At 41.1% G+C, this 20,336-nt stretch overlaps 1 protein-coding gene and 1 pseudogene across 3 annotated transcripts in view; both read right to left on the bottom strand.

The window, feature by feature from the left end:
* Adarb2 (adenosine deaminase RNA specific B2 (inactive)) overlaps positions 1-20,336 on the bottom strand; it is a 646,431-nt gene that overhangs the window by 122,343 nt on the left and 503,752 nt on the right. The window lies entirely within an intron of this gene.
* LOC123461429 lies at positions 10,740-13,000 on the bottom strand (annotated as a pseudogene).

Genomic DNA, 20,336 nt, shown 5'->3' with positions numbered 1-20,336 from the left:
ACAACAGATTCCAGAGAAATTCAAAAACTCATAGGGACATACTATAAAAGCATATACTCCACAAAGTATGAAAATCTGAAAGAAATGGATGATTTTCTTGACTTATATGACCTACCTAAATTAAATCAAAATGAGATTAATCACTTAAATAGACCTATAACAAACATGGAGATCCGAACAATTATAAATAATCTCCCAACTAAAAAAAGCCCAGAACCAGATGGACTCACTGCTGAATTTTACCAGACTTTTAAGGAAGAGCTAACACCATTGCTTCTTAAGCTTTTCCAGGAAATAGAAAAAGAAGGAATTCTACCAACCTCCTTCTATGAGGCCAGCATCACCCTGGTACCAAAACCAGGCAAAGATAGAACAAAAAAAGAAAATTACAGACCAATCTCCCTCATAAACATAGATGTAAAAATTCTCAACAAAATATTGTCAAACAGAATACAAGAGTATATCAAAAAGATCACTCACCCTGATCAAGTAGGCTTTATCCCAGAGATGCAGGGATGGTACTATATATGCAAATCTATAAATGTAATACATTATATAAATGGGTTGAAGGACAAAAATCACATGATCATCTCATTGGTCGCAGAGAAAGCATTTGACAAAAATCCAACATCCCTTCATGATAAAAGTCCTACAGAGACTGGGAATAGAAGGAACATATTTCAATATAATAAAAGCTATTTATGACAAGCCTACAGCCAACATATTACTAAATGGGGAAAAACTGGAAGCTTTTCCACTAAAATCAGGAACAAGACAAGGGTATCCACTGTTCCCACTTTTTTTTTTAACTTATTTTTTATTTTTTAAAAATTTTTATTTATTTATTTATTTATTTGAGAGCGACAGAGACAGAGAGAAAGACAGATAGAGGAGGAGAGAGAGAATGGGCGCGCCAGGACTTCCAGCCTCTGCAAACGAACTCCAGATGCGTGCGCCCCCTTGTGCATCTGGCTAACGTGGGACCTGGGGAACCGAGCCTCGAACCGGGGTCCTTAGGCTTCACAGGCAAGCGCTTAACCGCTAAGCCATATCTCCAGCCCTGTTCCCACTTTTATTTAATATAGATTTGGAAGTCTTAGTCATAGCAATTAGGCAAGAGACACACATAAAAGTGATACAAATTGGAAATGAAGAGATCAAGTTATCATTATCTGTAGATGTCATGATTCTATATATAAAGGACACTAAAAACTCTACTAGCAAAATGTTAGAGCTTATCAAAACCTACAGCCATGTAGCAGGATACAAAATAAATACACAGAAATCAGTAGTCTTCATGTATGCTAACAACAAACACACAGAGGATGAAATCAGAGAATCACTCCCATTCACAATTGCATAAAAGAAAAAAAAAAGAAAGTACCTTGGAATAAACCTAACCAAGGAAGTAAAGAATCTCTACAATGAGAACTTTAAAACACTCAAGTGAGAAGTTGCAGAAGACACTAGAAATTGGAGAAACATCCCTGTTCCTGGATTGGAAGAATCAATATTGTGAACATGCCAGTATTACCAAAAGCAATCTACACATTTAATGCAATCCCTATCTAAATTCCAAAAGCATTCTTCATGGAAATAGATAAAATAATCCAAAAATTCATTTGGAATCACAAAAAACCTCGAATATCTAAAATAATACTGAGCAACAAAAATAAGGCTGGTGGTATCACCATATCTGATTTTAACTTATACTACAGAGCCATAGTAACAAAAACAGCGTGGTACTGGCACAAAAGCAGACATGTAGATCAGTGGAACAGAATAGAGGACCCAGATGTAAGCCCAAGTAGCTATAGCCACCTGATATTTGATAAAAATGCCCAAAATATTCATTGGAGAAAAGACAGCCTTTTTAGCAAATGGTGTCGGGAAAACTGGATATATATCTTCAGAAGGATGAAAATAGATTCTTCTATCTTGCCATGCACAAGAAATAAGTCCAAATGGATGAAAGACCTTAACATCAGACCTGAAACTCTGAAACTGCTAGAGGAAAAAGTAGGGGAAACCTTTCAACATATTGGTCTGGCAAAGACTTTCTGAATACAACCCCAGTTGCTCAGGCAATAAAACCACAGATTAATCACTGGGACTTCATGAAATTACAAAGATTTTGCACCGCAAAGGACACAGTGAAAAAAGCAAAGAGGCAACCTACAGAATGGGAAAAAATCTTCTCAGCTTTATATCTGATAGAGGATTAATATCTAGGATATACAAAGAACTCAAAAAGTTAAATAATAAGGAATCAAACAAGCCAATCAAAAAATGGGCTATGGAGCTAAATAGAGATTTCTCAAAGGAAGAAATACAAATGGCATATAAGCATCTAAAAAACTGTTCTACGTCACTAGTCATCAGGGAAATGCAGATTAAAACTACATTGAGATTCCATCTCACTCCTGTCAGTTGGCCACCATCATGAAAACAAATGATCATAAATGTTGGCGGGGATGTGGAAAAAAAGGAACCCTTCTACACTGCTGGTGGGAATGCAATCTGGTCCAGCCATTGTCAAAATCAGTGTGGAGGTTCCTAAAACAGCTAGAGATTGATCTACCATATGACCCAGCTATAGCACTCCTAGGCATATATCCAAAGGACTCATCTCATTTCCTTAGAAGTACATGCTCAACCATGTTTATCGCTGCTCAATTTATAATAGCTGGGAAATGGAACTAGCCTAGATGTCCCTCAACTGATGAGTGGATAATGAAGATGTGGCACATTTATACAATGGAGTTCTACTCATGGGTAAAGAAAAATGAAGTTATGAAATTTGCAGAAAAATGGATGGATCTGGAAAGGATTATACTAAGTGAGGTAACCCAGGCCCAGAAAGCCAAGCGCCACATGTTCTCTCTCATATGTGGATCCTAGCTACAGATGACTGGGCTTATGCGTGAGAATGAAAATACTTAGTAGCAGAGGCCAGCAAGTTAGAAAAGAGACATAAAGGGAAGAGAAAGGAAGGGAGGAGGGTACTTAATAAGTTGATATTGTATATATGTAAGTACAATGATTGAAATCGGGAGGTAATATGATGGAGAATGGAATTTCAAATGGGAAAGTATGGGATGGGAGGGAGGTAATTAACATGGTATATTTTTTTATAATCATGGAAAATGCTAATAAAAATTAAAAAAAACAAATGAAGATACTGGTTTGAATAAGAACTCAGAATATGACTTTATTTGAACATATAGCAGTCTTCCTCCATTACTAGTAGGTTTTGCTGTTCATGGTTTGACTTACCCATAGTAAATAGAAAATTTCAGAAATAAATCTTTTATTTTAAATGATTTATTACAAGGCAGTTTTACAATTGTTCCATTTTATTTATTTATTTATTTATTTATTTATTTATTTATTTGAGAGCGACAGACACAGAGAGAAAGACAGATATAGGGAGAGAGAGAGAGAATGGGCACGCCAGGGCTTCCAGCCTCTGCAAATGAACTCTAGACGCGTGCGCCCCCTTGTGCATCTGGCTTACGTGGGACCTGGGGAACCGAGCCTGGAACCGGGGTCCTTAGGCTTCACAGGCAAGCGCTTAACCGCTAAGCCATCTCTCCAGCCCAAGAAATAGATTTTTAGCAACTTGATGCATGCTTGCTTTATATACCTGGTGATACCTTACCACACAGCTATTACCTATAGATAAGATGGAGCCTTGTAGTTATAATGCTCCAAGTTGTTGGGGCTTGTCAGACCTCACTAATGCAGAACTTCTGATTATATTTCTGAGGGACATTACATATACAATGAACTTCCCCAAGGAATTCTCTTGACCCCTACTTGCTGTAGGCCTCTAGGATCAGTGTCATTCTACTAGGGACTTCTCCATTCCCACCTGTCCAAGTGTCACCCAAATATAGCCTGTTTGTGCTACTGCCACCTGCTGACCATCCCTGGAAGTCAGCAGAACCGCAGAACTGCAGCTGCTGAGACGGCAGAGATGGAACCACAAGCCCCAGGGCATAAGGCACTGCCAGCAACCCTCAGAAACTAGGAGACAGGGTTGTAACAGATTTTTTCCTGGAACTCTGGGGGAGGGCCCAACCCTTCTGTTCCCTCTGTTGTGTCTTCCCTTTTAGCTCTGTCACCCAAACTATGAAATAATATATTTATATTTATTTATTATTTTATGAGAGAGAGAGAGGGAGAAAATTGGTACTCCAGGGTCTCTAGCCACTGCAATTGAACTCCAGATGCACGTGCGATATGCCATCTTGTTCACATATGTCATCTTGTGCACCTGGATTATGTGGGTTCTAGGGAGTCAAACCTGGGTCCTCAGGCTTTGCAGACAAGTGTGTTAACCACTTAGCTATCTCTCCAGCCTGAGATACTGTATTTCTTAGTTTGGAGAAAGCATTCATGCAGTCATCATACAGTCATCTCCTTAACCCGCAGGGGATGTGTTCCAAGGCCACAGAGATACCACAGAGAGTATCAACCTCTAAAAAAATCCATATTTTCCATTACATACATATCTACAATAAAGTCTTATTTACGAATTAGGCATATTTGCATTTGTCTCAAAAATAGATTATAATAATATACTATAACAAAAGTTGCCTGAAACTTATGAATTGTTTATTTCTGGAAGTTTCCATTTAACATGTTTAGACTGTTACTGGCTATGGGTAACTAGAACTTGGAAAAGGGAAATGTTGGAATGGACAGATGGAGTAATTTTCCCTGGCAACACAAGAAACCAGCACACAAATGTGATCTTCCTTTCAACTGTGCCAATTCCACGCTTGCTTCTAGAGTTGAGAGGTTGATGTGAGGCACATTTCATTATATTCTTAAAAATGCAAATAAATTTCTTGCTAATTAATGGTTCTCCAAGACACCCCATCTGGGACTATTTTCCTCTGGGAGACTATTTCTCACCCTTCACATTTGAGATTTCAGAGAATGGAATGCTGGGTCATTTATTATTCATTCAACAAGTGCATGTGGAGTGTCTGTTTTATGCTCTGCACACCCAAGATTCCTTCTTTTCTATTCCTGGCCTCCTAGGCCTATATAGAGTAGGAACCTTTTGTTTCAGGCACCCCTGCAATGAGAAAATGCCCATTATCATGTGGTGGTTGTGTGAAGAGGTAAATGGGACACTGGGGAGCCAGGGACACTTGTATTTCCCTCTGACTGTGTCACCAAGCAAATAAAGCCTTGGTTGCTACCCTGGCTTTGGCTCATTATACTAGCGAACCATTTTGACACCTGGAAATTTGAGTTGGCTTCCCCACCAGTCTGGGCCTGAGGTAAACTGATCACTCAAAATGCCTTCTGTCACCTCTTTATCTGTGCTGTGCTCTCTGCACTGCCATCATTCTGGAGGGTAGCCTGTTCCATGTCATACTTGACTTTTATGATTGGTGCCTCCCAAAGTAATGTATGTAAATAAGAGTCTTCCCTTTAATCATGTTTTAGGGATATTTTTCCTCAAAAAAACCAAAAACTGTCATAGAGGTATCTCTACTTCTTTCCTATCATATGTTCAAGCTTTTTAACTTTGTTGATAGTTTAATTGATTTAAATTTTTTTTTATTATTCATTTGAGAGAGACAGAGGCAGAGAGAGGGAGAGAGAGAATGAATGGGAGTGACAGGGCCTCCAGACACTGCAAGTGAACTCCAGGTGCATGCACTACCTTGCATCTGGCTTATGTGGGCCCTGGGGGATTGAACCTGGGTCCTTTGGGTTTGCAGGCAAGCATCTTAACAGCTAAGCCATCTCTATAGCCCAGATTAGATTGATTTAAATGTAGCTAATAATGTGTGCTGTAAAATTCATCATAAGGACAGGGGATTTGGTAAAGTGGGTAAAGTGCTTGCTGTGCAAGAATCGGAGCTGAGTTCAGATCGCCAGTACTCATATAAAATACCAGACATGGCAGTGCCTACTTGTGATCGAAGTGCTGGGAGAGGTAGGCATAGGAAGATGCTAGCTAGCTTGTCTAGCTGAATTCTTGAATTCTACGTCAGTGACAGAACTTGTCCCATATAAGTAAGATGGAGAAACCATAGAGAATAGCCAATATCAATCTCTGGCCTCCACACACATGTGCACCTCCACCCACCCACACATGTGTGACCATGCATACACTCATATATGCACATCACACACAACAAATGCAAAAAAAAAAACACACACACAAAAAAAACAACTCATCAAAGGATGTGCATGTGCTATGAGCTGGCTCTTTCACATGCCCGTTCTCCTAGAATGTTACCCATTCCTGCAGCCCCACACATCTCATTGTGAAGCAGGTCTGTTCCTGCCATTCACAGAACAGACTTTATGCAACTCTTAGCTCTGGACCATGTTCCCTTTTGGTGTCCCTATTTCTCTGTTCATACCAGCTCAGCTCCACATCCCAAAGGTCTGACTTTGGCTGAAGCACCTCCTCCAATCACTAATTCTCTCTTTATGTGTGTTCATATAAGTACATTTTTTTTCTATTAAAAATATTTTTATTTATTTGTGTGTGGCGGGGGGGGGGGGTAGAAAATGCACATGGGAATTCATGGGACTCTTGCCCCTGCAAATGAACTCCAGATGCACACACCATTTTGTGCATCTGATTTATATGGGTACTGGACAATTGAACCCAGCCCACCAGGCTTTGCAAGCAAGCACCTTCAAGCTATCTCCCTAGCTTAATAACAACCTTCTTAAGTTACATTATAATTAATTAATTCAAAATTACTAAATACTTACTTCAAAATAATATTTTAGATGCCTCCCTGAGGGAAGCAACTCTGTTTTCTTCATTTGTGAATTCCTAGTACCTAAATAAATGCTGTGCAAGTATTTACTGAAAGGCAGTTGAAATGGGAATCCAAACATACTGGTGTGAGCTGAGTTTGTTATGTACTGTCTCTGTGGCTTTAGGCAATCATTTCTTTGAGGTTTATTTTTCTTATAAATAAAAAGGATCCACACCTGTTTTCTCATGTTGATGTAGTCACTATATTAAAAGAGGCAAAATATAGACAAGATGTTCAGTAGATGGTAGAGTGGCATGCACCTGTGAAGTGTTATTTCAGTGTGCTCCTGGAAGCAGTGTTCATGGCAATGAATTGTTCCCAAATGTCCTTTGTCCACTCTAATTCCAGGCCAGTGTGTCATCTCCTATTTAAAAAGCACTGGTTCTAAGCCTATTTCCTAAATATTGGGCAATGCTCAGTGCTTTATTGGAAAGTCCACTCCTTTTGATAAAATAGTGAGGAATATTCCTTCATTGTTTTGGTTACTGTACTGATTATAATAATGGGTCAGCTGGTGGTTTTTGGAAACTTGTGTACTAATTTAAAAAAAATGAAAAGGCTGAATTATTAATTGCATTAAAATTAAGTACAGATGTGAATTAACTATTTTAGTTATATTATTTTGTTTATTTTAATTTTTAACATTCCTTAACTTTTGAATGTTCAGAGACCTACAAAACAAAGTGGCTAAGTAAAAGTTATCAAGTCTGAATACCACCAACAGAGGGTGATAATTGTCTTACACATGGGATAAGTTAGAATAGATGAAATTTAGAAACAAAATAGATCTTATATATGTTATTAAATGAAATAACAACATCGAATATCAATGCTCAACATAAATCTTCAAGGAAACCAACCCTTTACAGACAAAATCATTTTCTCCTTCCCTTCCTCTTCCAAGGTTCATTAGTTTGGCTGATTAAATACTTGGGTGACTAATTAGAATCTAGAGTGGATATCAGGCAACCCTAAGAAATCATTATAGCATTCCTTGAGGTTTATTTCCTGTCATTGAATTTTATGTTGACAGCTCTGATTATAATCCTGTCAGGTACCTAATTTTTAAGTAGACTCTATATTTCAGAGAAAATTTAGGTTCACGGCAAAATTGGATGGAAGATTATAGAAGCTCCCTTTTATGACCTGCCCCCAAGCCTGCTTGTTATTAACATCCTGAACCAGGGTACATATACCTCCCAGAGACTGTTATTCACATCAACAGTCAGCCTAGGCATTGAGCATTCTATAGGTTTAGACAAATGCATGGTGACATGTTATAATGGGGTTTAGGGTCTTCAGTAATTTCCTTGAACTCCAAACTGTGAGTTTGTGTATGTTTTTAACCAAAGAATTGAGATAAACCAGATTGAAAAGGATGATTATTAAATTATTACATTTATTCAGGGAAGAGGAAAGTACAGAGAGTTTCTGCCATTTGGAGGGCAAGAGGGGTTAGGGAGCTCACACAAGACTAGGGGTTTGGTGTCTCCTCTTGTCTCAACGCAGCTGGGATCTGAAAGTTCTGAAGAGATGAGCAGCCAGAAAAAATAGGGGCCTGCTCACCTGGTAAGCATCTACTTATAACCTTATTGTGGTGGGCCTATTCTTCAGGCTTAGGTGAGACAGAATGTGGGCTGATTGTTCTGGCCTAGGGGCTGGCTCAACAAGAGGCCAAGAAGCCAAGTTTTGGGACTAAGCTTAACCCACTACAATGCCAGGATCAGATTTAAATTCTTGGAAAGGAGAACTCCCTCCCTGGAGGAGCTCAGGTTGTTTAGTCTAGTCAAGAGATAAGGAGAGAAGAGATCCTTTCTGATCTCTAGTGAAGTGGAGGTTTAAAAGGAAGATTTAAGGGCATTTCTGCCTAACAAAGCTCCCTGACTCCTTCTTGATGTGTCCAGCATTACAGAAGGAAACAGGTCAGTTTCACTACCCCTCATATCTCCTATGGTCTACTTGTTCATTCTTCCTTCCATGTAACCTTTGGCAACAGGTGATTTTATTTTTAGTGTCTCTGTAGTTTTGACTTTCCCAAATGAAGTCAATCTAGTACATCACCTTTACTACTGGCTTCTCATCATGTTTTCATGGCTTGGTAATTGATGTATTTTTAATACTTTATTTCATTGTTTTAACATATGATTTGCTTACCCCTTCACTAACTAAAGAAAATCTTGTCCCCAAATTTAGCAATTATAAAGAAATCTCATAAAAATATTCATGTACTAATTTTTGGGGGAGCAAACAATTTCAACTTTTTTGAGAAAGCACCAAGAACTGAGGTTGCTGACTTATATATATAAGACTATGCATAATTTTGTAAGAAACTACCATACTGTCTTTATTGTAGCAGTACCATTTTGCATTCCTATACTTTTAATTAACCTTTTTTGTGTGTATGTATGGATATGGTGTGTGTGAACATGTATGTTGTGTGTGCATCCTATGGTTTGCGTGTGGAAGTCAGAGTACAACTTTGGGTGTGTCTGCCTCCATCTTCCACCTTGTTTAAGACAAGATCTCTCTGGTTTTGCTGTTGAGAAGTCCAGACTAGTTGGCCCACAAGCTTTAATACTCTCCCAACTCTGCCTTCCATTGCTTTAGGGGTGTCTAGCTTTACATGGGTTCTGGATTTCTGAACTCTGGTCTTTAGGTTCAAACAGCAAGTGCTTTTTTGGCCACTGAGCCATCTCCCCAGCCACATTCTGCATTCTACCAGCAGTGAATGAGAGCTCCTGTTACTCCTCATCTTTATCAGTATTAGGTGTTCTCTGCATTCTGGCCATTCTAATAGTGGTATCCGTTTTTTTTTTTTTTTTAATTAACCGTTTCATCTTTATTGGGGAAAAATATGTTAAAAGACAGACCCATAAAGTGCCTGTGACACTGAGACGGTAGTGAGTGGCATAGAAAGAAGGCTGCCCAAGACTTGGGGTTCTTGTTTTACCTATCAAAGTTTCCAATGTCTATAAAAGGCTTTTGGCACCTTTGTGGCAGGAACAAGCTACCAACCTGTTGATTTTCATTGATGGTCTTACTTTGTAGCAGACCAGGAAGTCAATCTCTTGTACCTTCCAGTGCAAGACGAAGATTTCATTAGGCTCAAGACATAGTTTTCCAACCACAGTCTGAAAGCCTAATGGTAAGGTTTTTAAAGCAGGTAAGGACTTGACAGCAAACCAGTCCACCTTCGAATATTGGGAACATTCTGTGGATACTAGAGCTCCATGCTTTGTCACTATGAGTTTAAGATGTGTTAGCGGATCAGGTTTCTTTGCCCTCTGGTCCTTACGTATCAGATTTTTAAATGCTCAAATCCTGAAAACTCCAGTACATGCTCCCTGCACAGCTGTAGCTCTGAAATGATGAGGAATGACTGTGAAATCTGCATGTTCTCAGTGGCATTTGTGCATTTGTGTGTGTGGAGGGATGATACTGACTTTATAGCCAACCATCTTTGTCCAGAATTTGCCTGTAATGTCCAATGGGAAGGCAGCCACACAAGTGACTGGTGACTGAGTCTTTTCTCTCTTCATGGACCACCCTTGCTTCCGCACTGTCTTCTTAAGGACTGGAAGTGGGATGCAGTGACATTCAATTCCCATGTGCTTTAATTTCTTCTTCAGAAGGGAAGACAAAGGTATTTAGCAAAACCTTTACAACCGTGCATACATCTGTCTCCATCCACCCCCATATCTACTCTTTGGAAAGTCAGAAAGATGCCTTCCATTTCCACTTTCCTTTCTATTCCTTCCCACCCTAAAACCTCCCCAAATCATGCAGACAACAAAGCTGGTCTTTTGGGTGTCCCTCATCCCACAGAGTGGGAACTGCTTCCAGTCTTCTCCTGGTGTTACTTTGTGAAAAAAGCATTTCTGCCTTAGTTGGGCAAGCTAATACTCTTTTTGGCATGGAATTCTGATTCTCTTCCTAGGTCTTCGTTTCCCATTCCTTGCCTTTCTGTAGCACCCTTCCTTGGTTGGAGGCTACAATAGATGGACTCCTTTTCCTCAGCTCAGAAACACAGTTGACAGGGAGAGATTGTCCTGGGACACTGTTCTGGGGTTTATTTGCAGTCTCCCCTCTTTTCTCGCTGTTCACAGACTTCCCCAGGGCCAGGCCCCCTGCCAGGGACTGCTGCAAGCGCTCCTTCACAGCCACGAGCTTCAACTCCAGGTCAATCCTGCGCTCCTCCTTCTCCCGACACTGAGCTTCTAGGGTGGCCACAGCTTCTTCCAGGGCCTTCAGCTTTGCTCCTGGGCTGCTCCGGATGGCTTCTTTTAGCTCTCTCTTCTCCTGCCGCAAGGCCATTAGTTCTGTCCGAATTGTCTCCTTCTCTTTCTCCAGGTACCTTTTTCTACGAGGTACCTCCAGGCATCCTCCTCAGCTCGGTTCTTGCCATACTTGTATTGATTGGCACTGGAAACATGACGCTTGACTTTGAGCTGAGGGTCCACTCGATGGGACTTCTCACTGCAGGAGGATGCATGGGCTTCACCTGTGCCCCGCGGATTGCTGAGGCTACTCATCCTGCACCTTCTCTGTAAGGGATGTCATCATAGACACGGGGCTCAGGCCACTGATCTTTGCGTACATGAAAGAGTTGCGCCCAGTACTTACAATACTGGTTAAGGTCTCCACATCCACGTAGTCATAATGCAGAGCCTCTGGGATGACTTTGGAGCCCATCTCCACCAGCAACAGTCCAAGCCAGCGACCCAAGTCTTCTGAACTGCTTGTCTCTAGGATGGCCACTTCCTGTCGGTTGCACAGAATCCTAAAGGCAATTGGATGCCTGGGTCCAAAGCCTGGAGCCATCTCACAGCCCTGGAGGGCGACAGCGTTCACGTGGGTGCGCAGGTCTTCACGCTCCTTGTGGAAATACAGTGCGTTGCACTTGAGGCGACACCAGCGTTCCTTCCAGCCCTGGTTCACCAGCACGTTCAGATAGCCACAGCACGGAACTTCCTCCTCAGCAGAAAAGGTCTGCAGGTCCTCGGCCAGTGCTTTCTTCTTGGAGAAGTTGATGATACGGGTGATCTTGCGGCCAGCAGCCCTGCTCACAGAGCCCTTCAGTTCAGCCAGCTGTTCTTCCCTGTGTCATGTTCACAAGCCTCCCGGTGGCCGAGGTGGAACTGCTTTCACTCATGCCCAGGCTGTGGGAATCTGAGGTTTGCTTCTCTTGGGACAACCTCTTGTGCAGGTCCAGCTGGCACAGGAAGACTGGGGATCTGGGGACTTCCCTCGGCTCCTCCAACAGGCTTGCTGACCTCCCGGATGACCTTCAGCCACTTGCTTTCTGCTCTGCAGTGCCCGCACCAAGACCTCAGTGGCTCCCTGGGAGGACAGCTCATGCCGCTTGTGCCTACAGGGATGTAGATGGCACTACAGGCATCAAGTGCCAGCCTCAGATGTGGCTGCAGGTCCTTGGAGCTTTTGTAACACAGGAGCTCGTCCTCCTTGATGACGGTCAGCTGCTTGGCCCACTGCCCGAAGCACTTCTTCCGAAGCAGGAAGGCACATATCCTGCAGTCCCCTACCAGGAGCATAGAGGACTCTTCTGAGGGCCACTGGTGCCGGGGCTGTGGCGCCTTTCCTTGCTCCTCTTCCTCATCATAGGACTCATAGGAGCTGCTCATGGCGTCAGCGTCACTGTAGGAGTTCTTCAGCTGGCCGTTCATCCTAGTGGTGGGGTAGCTGCTCTCTGCGTCTTCATAGTACCCATCTGCAGTTGACTGGGCCGGGCTGCAGCCATTGTGGGAGCTGATGTACTCAGGGCACTTGCGGGATCCCAGAGGAAGGGCCTCTTCATAACAGTCCTCGGGAGGAGGCTTGTTGGGCAGTGGTGGAGGCAGGTCAGCTGCATTTCTCAGCGATGGGCTCTTGTCTGGCTCCGGGCTGACTCCTTTACTGTGTTCCATGTCATCTTCTGGCATGTCCTGAAGATCACTGAAGTCACAGTCAAATTCCTCAAAGACGGACTCCACGAAGCTGGGCCCGGAGTGCAGGCCTGCAGAATTCACATACAGGTAGGAGGCTTCTTTGGCTGGGAGGGGCTGCAGGTTCTGCAAGATGGAGGCCGCGGCCATCTTCTTCTCCAGGGTGCTGTCACTGAGGTACTCATGGTCCAGGAGGCTGAACAGTCCAGTGATCTCTGGGAGCAGCTGCTCCAGCACCTGGTCTCGGTCCATGGCGGCCGGGACCTCTGCGGGGGGAGGCGGCCGAGCGTGCGATCCCGCGTCTTCACTGTTGTTTTAATTTGCTTTCCAAGTAACCAATTTCCCATCATCTAGTACAGTTTCTTTGGTGGTTCACAAGGTGAACTACAAATGATTCTTTTGATATTTCTCTTGAGATAATGGTATACAGACGGATCACAGAACACATATTCGTCTTTACTCTTCTCATTACTCACCTGCCTAAGAGTTATAGGAGTGTGGTAGGGTGGGGCACATAGATGAGGTTTCTTATAAGCTGCTTATGACAAGAATCAAAACCAGGTGGGCAGTAATTTTTCTATAAAATCATGTTCTTTAATGAATATTTAAACTAATTTAAGTCTGTTGCCCTGATAGCAAACTCAATAGACATTACAGTGTGCAGGATTATATTTGTACTTGGGATAATGTTTTTGGATATCCCCAAGGTTGTCTCTGAGGTATTCAATACTTTGTATCCTGAGGATGATAAATAGATGTCAACTGTCACTTTGGAGATACTGAGAAATGAGCTGGATAAAACAAAATGTGCCAATACCAGCCCATGTATGGCTAATTTCATCTCATTTTGACTTAGTTCATATTGTCCAATACTTTACTTTTGATATAGCCTTGGTACTTACGAAAAAAATCTTCATTAGCTGTGTTTATGCCAGCTGTGCTCCCAGAAGTATGTGTGGCACATTCAGAGAATCTAGATCTGCTTCTAGGACTCCAAGACTTCTGGGTAGTCCTTGGGGAATTCAGTGGCAAAATTGGGTGTCATTAATAGCAATGTTTCTGCTTATTACTGACTTAGACATAAAAGTTGAAAAGTTTTGTGGAATATTCCAGAAATCACAGTTTTTATTACAACAACAGAGATCTTGATAAAATAACACAACGTGTCCATGCTCCTAGTACCTGTAGTCTCTGGTCTTGAGTTCTGAGAAGCAAAGATAGAGTTTGGCTGGGCAGGAAGGGAGTTTTTGCCTGAGTGTGTCTTCCTTCCTTTTAAAGCTATCAACTATCACATTTCCTGCTTATCCATTGTCTTCCTATGGGATGTACCCTGCTCTAGCATCTGTGGACATGTAAATTCCTACTGCTGGTCTAGTTTTTGCCTGGCCTTTTTAATATCAACATCTCACTGGCATCTGGATTCTAGTTTATTTAATACTGTTGTCTCTACTTTCCCTTAACTTAACTCCTATATTTCAGGTTCCTCTTTAACATGGTTCTTGGTCCTTGACTTCATTGAAGTCTCTGCAATTCCGTGATTCATTATTTTGTTCCCTCCCTCCCTGTCTCCTTCTCTACTTCCCTCCCTTCCTTCAGCAAAAATTGAATGGTGGCTTATTTTGAACCAAAAATTATTCAAGGTAAATGGTATCTGATCTGGCTTAGTTATTATGCTGTGTAAGGAACTAGAAAATATTTACATTTACACCACATAAAGATTTCTGATTTGCACAATGCTTTGTGATAAGAAGCTCCCAGATGCTGACATTTCTCAGCTCCAGATAAACAGTCTCAAACACTCTGCTTTAGAAGTTAAACACTTCTGATAAACTATGGAGTTAAGTCGGATCAATGACCAATAAATAAATAAATAAATAAATAAATAAATAAATAAAAATAAAAAAACAAAAATCCCCACAAAAAACACCTTCTCATTCTCTTTGTGTGCATGACTCAATAAGTCTCCTGGAATTAAAGAGGAGGGAAAAAAGAAGAGAAATAACCTAACTCAGTCTCCAAATTTTGCAGGCCACAGGAAGAGAAGGCTCTGCCAGCAACTTATATTTATTAATTGACCAAGAAGATACTTCTAAAGAGCCCATGTTGTTCTGACATTGCCGCAGACACAGGAATGGTCCTGGGCCAAATCTAGAACTAATCCTTTTGGTAGGTACATTTTCAAGCATAAGTCTTTGATTGGTATAGAGATGAACTGGGGAGGGGAAAATGGCAACTGGCTCCTCACTCTTATAGGTACATACACAACCCCAATTCCATTCCTCCTTGTCTTCAACTGTCACTTTCTAAAGAAAGTGTCATGGAGGAAAGAGACAGCATTCCTCTCCACTCTTCAGTTTTTACATTCTTCCCATCTCCTTTTCCACGATATTCCCTGAGTCATATAGGGGATGATATTAAGGCCCCATACAGAATTGAGCTCTGAAGAGTCATTTATTTATTTTCAGTTCTGTGACATGTTATGAGTCTCTGCATTAACCATGATAGTAAAACTTTTGTTTCTGGTGCTGTGTGGTGTTTTTTTTTTTTCTTTTAATTAAGAACATACTTTGTATGGATACACCATATGTTGGTACCATCTTTTCCCTCCTCTCTGCCCCTATTCTGATGAGGGCCCTCCTCAGTGGAGTTGCTGGTGTTCCTCATGGGGCTGTTTGTTATGTGTTGTGAGAGCAATTTTGATTAGGTGTTTGGTGAGTATCATCTAGACCCAGGCAGGAGGTATTTCAGTTGTCTCCAGCTCTGGGCTCAGGAACACTGGAAATGAGTTTGCAGAAATGTTATGCTTTAGTACTCACTGCAAGAATGCAATGGAACTTAGGCAACTTCTAAAAATGAGCAATAAAAAAGCTGGAAGATTTTGATTTTCTTTTTTCTTTTGTTTTAGTTATGTACACAGTGTATAAAGTCATGCATGTTGGTACCATTGTTAGCCTCCTCCCTGTCCTCCCTCCTCTGCAGATACCCTCCTCGTTGGGGAATATGGGCCGTGCATTGTGGGGTTAGCCATCAGTTATGGGTAAGAAGCAATGTCTCTCTGCATAATGGCCCAACATGTGGCTCTGACATTCTTTCCACCCCCTCTTCCACAAATTTCCCTGAGCCATGTTGGGTTAATTTTAGGTCTGTTTCAGTGGTGAGGTCTTGGGAGTCTCTGTGTCTCTGGATATCTGGTTTGGTAGGAGTTGACTGTTCTCTGTGTCTATCTCCTTCACCTTTGTGCTAGTACCAGGTTCACCAAGGAAGCAGCACTCTTGCTCATTTCCCCAATTACTCTTAGTTTCAGCTCGGGCCCTTTTGAGGTGTGAGGGGTTAATTCTCTCCTTAGAATCTGTACCCATATGAAAAGAGAAGCAAATTCTCCAACAGAGAGTGAAGTTGGCACCAAATAAATGGGATAACCTTTGTTTTATAAGAGAGAATTTAATAGGTGTAGGCCCTCTTGTAGCCCACAATTGGTGGGAGCTTGACAATGTAGAGTGGACTCATTTTTGAATATGGTTCTGACTTGATTGAGCTCCAGCTATGGGTTCCATTCCATTGAGCAGACCAGTTAGCCAAATCAAGAGCAGTTGGATTCCCACCATGGTGGTGTGCCACTGTTGCACTTGTGTGAACATCATGTCAGGGTGTTTGATGCTAAGTAACTTAGACCATGAGTTTCTTGGACAGATGTTGGTAATTTTATCCCCAGTCACTCCAGTATCACCTTCTGGCACTATACATTCTAACTGTCTGAGGACTGACTCTCTTCCAGATTCTAGTCAGGTCACTCCATGATTCATACCAACAGCATATGGTGTCTTTAGCAGTAGGGTCTTAGGGTCTTACTACTAATGTTTGGTGGGTCATCAAGTACTCTGGCAGAAATCTGTCTTCTTTTGGGAAACCTTGTAGGTCTCTCTGATCAACAGCTCAAGTAATATAAAAGAGAGAGAGAGAGAGAGAGAGAGAGAGAGAGAGAGAGAGAGAGAGAGAGAGAGAGAAATAGGAGAAGATTAAGGTCAGTCTTCATCATACCTTCTCCAGGGCCTTGTGATTCAGGTGTTCCCTCTAAGGGCCTGATGACAGTTCAACCATTTAGTCTGTCTTTTAGGATGTAGCATTTTATGGTAACATTGCCATTTGGGTCCAGTTTTATGTCCCCCCACCCCCACTCTTGCCATTCCCTCCTGCCCCACGCACCATATTGTTTGGTCCTCGAGATGCTTATTAGGTATGTCAACATCTCAGGTAGATTCAGGTTTGGACCTGTAGATGAATGAGACTATACAACAATTATCTTTCTGTGAATGGATGAGTTCATTGAGGATGATCTAGTCCAGGTTTGACCATTTTTTTTTTCAAGTTCCATTTTTTTTTGTTTTTTTCTTACTGCTATGTAGAATTCCATCGTGTAAATATACCACGTCCTCGTTATCCATTTGTCTAATGATATATGTCTGGGTTGATTCCAGCTCTTATGAATTGAGCAGCTATAAACATGGTTGAGCAAATCTCTAAACTGAGGCATGGAACTTTTAGGATAAATGCCCAGTAGGGGAATAACTGGGTCTGTTGGTAACTCTATAATAAACCTTTTTTGGAGTCTCCATAATGCTTTCCAAAGTGGTTGTACCATCTTACATTCCTACCGACAGTAGATGAGGGTTCCTATTTCTCCACATCCTTGGCAGCATTTATTTTCATTTATTTTTTTTAAATATTTTCTATCCTTACTGGGATAAGGTTAAATCTTATAGCTGTTTTAATTTGCATCTCCTTGATCATTAGGGATGATGAACATTTTCTTAAGTGTGTGTTTGCCATTTATATTGCTTCCTCTGAGACCCACCTATCCAGTCCTTTGCCCCATTATATGAGGGGATTGTTTGACTTTTTATTGTTTAGGTTTTCGAGTTCTTTGTAGCTTCTAGAAACTAAGCCTCTGTCAGTTGGATAGCCAGCAAATATTTTCTCCCATTCCATGGGTAAACTATTGGCTCTGCTTATTGTATGTTTGTCTGTGAAGAAACTTTTCTGCTTCATGAGATCCCAATGGTTGACTGATTGTTTAAGATCCTGTGCTAATGGGGTTTTGTTCAGGAGGTCTTTTCCCATTCCTATATCATGGAAAGTTACTAGTATTTTTCTTCCTGTAGTAACCGAGTTTCCAGTCTTATATTGAGGTCTTTGATCCATTTGGACTTGATTGTTGTTCATGGCAAGAAGTGTGGATCAAGTTTCAATTTCTTGCATATGGGTATACCGTTTTTCCAGCACCACTTATTGAAGATGCTGTCTTTTTTCCAGCGTATATTGTTAGGGCCTTTGTCAAAAATCAAGTAACTGTAGTTAATTGACCAAAGCCTGGGTCCTTGATTCTGTTCCATTGGTCTATACTCCTGTTTTTATGCCAGTACAATGCTGTTTCTATTACTATGACTTTGTAATATAGCTTTAGATCAGGTACAGTGATGCCTCCAGAGGTATTTCTTTTGCTGAGGATATGCTTGGATATCTGAGGCTTTCTGCCTTTCCATATGAAGTTTGAGATCCTTTTTTTTTTTTTTTTTTAAATCTCTGTGAAGAGCAATGTTGGGATTTTGATTGCATTGCATTAAATCTATATAGCCTTTGGTAAGATTGTCATTTTCACAATGTTAATTCTGCCTATCCAGGATCATGGGAGGTCTTTCCATTTTCTCAAGTCCTCCTCAATTTCTTTTTTGAGTGTTTTTATGTTTTCATTGTATTGGTCTTTCACATCCTTGGTTAATGTTATTAAGGTATTTTTTTTGTTGTTGTTGTTGCTATTGAAAATTGGACAATGTCACTTATTTCTTTCTCTGTCTCTTCGTCTTTTGCATATAGATAGGCTACTGATTTTTGTGCATTGATTTTGTATCCTGTTACATTGCTGAAGGAGTTAATCACTGTGGTGGTTTGATTCAGGTGTCCCCCATGAACCTACGTGTTCTGAATGTTAGGTTCCCAGCTGATGGAGATTTGGGAATTAACACCTCCAGGAGGCAGTGTATTGTTGGGGTGGACTTATAGGTGTTATAACCAGTTTCCCCATGCCAGTATTTGGCACATTCTCTTCTGGCTATTGTCCACCTAATGTTGGCCAGGGAGTGATGTCCACCCTCTGCTCATGCCATTTTTTCCCCTGCCGTTGTGGAGCTTCCCCTGGAACCTGTAAGTCAAAATAAACCTCTTTTTCCCAGAAGCTTCTACTGGTTGGGTGATTTCTACCAGCAATGTGAACCTGACTGCATCACCTTTAAGAGTTTTGAGATGGAGTTTCTTATTCCTGTTTGCTTAGAATATCATTTTCCACCCTTTCACCCTGAGGAGGTGTCTGTCTTTAGTGGTGAGGTGGGTTTCTTGGAGAAAACAGATTGAGGGGTCTAATTTTGTGATCCATCCTATTAGCTTATGTCTCTTGATGGGTGAGTTAAGGCCATTAATATTTAGGGTAATGACTGTGTGGTTTGATTTGGTCCCTGCCATATCATGTTGGTTTATGCAGTTTGGTGTTTTCTTGGACTTTGTAGCTTTTTGTGCCTTCTCTGTGTTTGGTAATTGTGATCTGTTTCTTGTAGGCACTTGAGGTTGATTATTTGATTCTTCTGTGTGGAGAGTTTCCTGAAGTGCTCTCTGCAGATTTGGCTTTGTGTTCATGTAGTTGTAAAGCTGAGTTTTATTATGGAAGGTTTTTCTTTTACCATCTATTATGAGAGATACTTTTGCAGGTAGAGTACTTTGGGTTGGGAGCCATGGGTTCTTAGACTTTGTAGTGTTCCATTCCAGGCCCTTCTGGACTTCAGGGTTTCCATTGAGAAGTCTGAAGTAATTCTGATGGGGTTACCTTTAAATGTAATTTTTTGTTTTTCCCTAGCTGCTTTTAGAATTTCTCTTTGGTATTAATGTTTAGAGTCTTAATGACACTATGTCTTGGAGAGTTTCTCCTTTGGTCCAGTTTGTTTGGAATTCTGTTAGTTTCTTGTAATTTTATGGGCTTTTCTTTTGGAAGAGTGGGAAAATTTTCTTTGATAATTTTGTTGAATAAGTTCTCCATGCCTTTGGTCTGAATTTCTTTCCCTTCTAGTATTCCAATGATGTGAATATTAGGAAGTTTAAGGGAGTTCCACAGTTCCCTCATGCTCTGTTCACAGAAATTTTTAAAATTATTGAAACTTTTGAACTCTCAAACTGTTTCTTCTGTTTTGTCTTTCAGGTCTCCGTTTCTATCTTCCACATGGATGACTCTATTCTTGAGAGCTTCTATAGAGTTTTGGGCTTGTTCAATTTGGTTTGCATTTTCTACTACTTTTATATGTATAGTTTCCATCCCTCTGTCAAGTTCCCTTTTCATGTTATTTTCTGTTTTTCTTGGTGCTTCTTGGAATTCATCCTTGCATTTCTTTCTTCATTGAGCTTATCCAGCTGGTTATTGAGATCCTCTTTTTTTTTTTTTCTCTCTCTCACTCTCCTTGTGATCATTTAAATGTCTTTGGACCCTTTCCAGGTTCTTATCTATTAGGTCTAGTCTAGTGATGACAGCATTCATATGATTATTGGCTAT

This window comes from Jaculus jaculus, chromosome 6 (genome assembly GCF_020740685.1).
Source record: "Jaculus jaculus isolate mJacJac1 chromosome 6, mJacJac1.mat.Y.cur, whole genome shotgun sequence".
NCBI lineage: Eukaryota > Metazoa > Chordata > Mammalia > Rodentia > Dipodidae > Jaculus > Jaculus jaculus.
The sequence above is the reverse complement of the archived record's forward strand: the minus strand, read 5'-3'. Positions and strand labels throughout refer to the sequence as shown.